General features: G+C 39.8%; 1 pseudogene; it reads right to left on the bottom strand.

Moving 5' to 3' along the window:
* Positions 1 to 432: 432 nt before the first annotated feature.
* LOC140511299 (eukaryotic translation initiation factor 3 subunit L pseudogene) lies at positions 433 to 1,755 on the bottom strand (annotated as a pseudogene).
* Positions 1,756 to 2,682: the final 927 nt, after the last annotated feature.

Genomic DNA, 2,682 nt, shown 5'->3' on the forward strand with positions numbered 1-2,682 from the left:
ATATTTGTATCATAAAAAGTATTTGGGAGGATTCCTTCTTCCCCAATTTTCAAAAATTGTCTAAATAGTATTGGAATTAACTGTTCTTTAAATGTTTGCTAGAATTTACTTGTAAATTCATCTGGCCCTGATGATTTTTTACTAGGGAGTTCATTGATGACTTGTTCAATTTCTTTTTCTGAGATGCGGTTGTTTAAGTATTCAAATTTTTCTTCTGCTAATCTGGGCAATTTGTATTTTTTGAAATACTCATCCATCTCATTTAGATTGTCAAATTTGTGGGATAAAGAAGGGCAAAATAATTTCTAATTGCTGTTTTAATTTCCTCCTCGTTGGAGGTGAGTTCTCCCCTTTCATGTTTGATATTAGTTATTTGATTTTCTTCTTTCTTTTTTTTTTTAAATCAGATTGACCAAAGGTTTATCAATTTTATTAGGTGAGGTCCAGGAAGACGGCCAGCTTGGCCACGGGCATGGTGGTGTAGAGCTTGAGAAAACTGTGGATAGTGGAGAGCTGAGCTTCCTGCTGAACCTTATCTGCAAACACCTTCACCTGGGCAGGAAGGGTTCCTTGTGGTAGTTGGGGTGCACGTTGTTTTAGTTGGGCACCATGGGGGACAGGAACTTGGGGAACTAGTAGCTGAACAGCACCTCATGCACCTGCAGGTCACCCTTCTGCATGCGCAGCATCTTGTCACTGTACTACATTGTCCCCTAGAACATGCTATTGGTCCTCTGGATGTAGAGGAGGGTGTTGGCAAAGACACGGATGGCATCCTGGTATCGGCTAATCAGCAGATAAGCAAGGCCCATGTAATAATAAGTGGTGACCTGGCACTTGGGCACTGGGGAATAAATACTCTTCTTATTGAGCTCAACGTTCTCCAGCACCTTGATGGCCTGGTAGTAATCCTCCAAGAACGAGTGCAGCCAAGACAAGCCCACCAGGCTGAAGTAGCCAAGCATCTTTTAGAGGGAGTGCCAGCCATACTTGCCAGCCACACTCTCAGGATCACCTCTGCTGGTGTATACCTCTAGTTGACTGTTGATGTTGGATTTGTCTACCAGGGAGTGGACCATGTTCAGGACACTGTAGACGTTCCAGATTTTGGAGTTGTAATGAAGAAAGTCGATCTCCTCTTCTGATTTTTTGGTGATCTTCCATCGGTACTGGCTGAAGGACTGAAACTAATAGATGAATTCATCGATGATTTCCCACAGCCACTGGCTGGCAGCTCAAGGGGGGCAGGGCCATCAGCACTGAAGATGTAGTTGAAGAAATTGCAGTAACTGTAGTAGGAATTAAACCAGTGTTTTAAAGAAGGCCCGGCACTGACTTTGGCATAAATGTGTCTGTAATAAAGCTCCTTATACAGGATCAGGAAGATGTCATCATTGCCAAGTTGCAGGGCGATGGCCTCTGCTTTTAGCCAGGTAGAATTATTGAAGAACCTTTCAGTCAGCTTGGTCCAGCTGTTCTCATAGATGTCTTGGATCTCATAGACTTTCTGATTGATGATTTCACTGGACACCTGGCTTCCCTGAAGCTCATAGACATTATGGTCAATGAGATCAGAGATGGTTTTATGGAAATATTGGATAAAGTTCTTGATAACTTCTGGAATCACTTGGTAGGTCTGTGGCCCATATTGGTATCAGGTCCTGTTTCAGGTCCCCTGTGTGCATGTCATAGTCCTGGGTAAGCGTAGGGATCACAGGAAACCTCATTGTCATAATCCTCAGGCAGGTGGGACATGGTGGCAGGTCAGAGTCTTGGCTCAGAGGAGGAGTGAGCAATAGTGAGGCGAGTGCCAGCCACCTGAGCCTGAGCAATATTCCCCAAGGCTGAACCTTAATTGTTTTTTTTTTTCAAAGGTGATCAATATCATGACAATTTGGGACTTCTGAACATAATTAATTTTGCATTTAAAATATTCTACAATACTCAGTCATATACATTTCATTATATTTCTTAGTCTCATTATGAATATTGCAGTCATTTTTGGATGGTTTTCCAAAGTTATCCTCTGCGTTTGAAATGTATATTTTCTTCAATGCCACTCAGAGAGTTTGTAGCTTCCTTCAAAACATTGCTTAGGAGTTTGAGCAATGAAATCATGAGATTTTTTCTGTTCCTCTCATTATCATTAATTCCTCCCTCCTGAAATTCATTTATATTCCATTCTTTATACAATTTATGTACTTAAACAATTATACACATATTGTGTTTCTTATCCCAGTAGAATATAAGCTTCTTGAGGACAGATATGATTTCATTCTTCCCTTTGATTCCCCAGTATTTATGCCTCCAATGTAGTATGTCCTTAATATACACTTTTTATGAACTTCTGTGTAGTTCTTCTGGTGAATGACATTTTATTAATTACATTAAATTACACTGACCTTCCTCACAAGAGACCTATAATCCACAAAAATGAGTAATCCAACATCCCAAAGAGTAACAAGTCAGTATTAATCATTCTTGTCCTTTACCATATATTTTATACATAATATGGAGATGGAACCACCTTTTTCCAGAAGGAGTCAATTGCACAATTCTTATAATAACCTCAGCTTTCTCCCTGAATCAAAACTCCTATTTATTTATTTTTAATAATACTGTTTTTCTGCTAATGTTTTATGCTTGTGAGTCATGAAATCCTATGGTCTCCAAAGAACTTAA

Source organism: Notamacropus eugenii, chromosome 6 (genome assembly GCF_028372415.1).
Source record: "Notamacropus eugenii isolate mMacEug1 chromosome 6, mMacEug1.pri_v2, whole genome shotgun sequence".
Lineage (NCBI taxonomy): Eukaryota > Metazoa > Chordata > Mammalia > Diprotodontia > Macropodidae > Notamacropus > Notamacropus eugenii.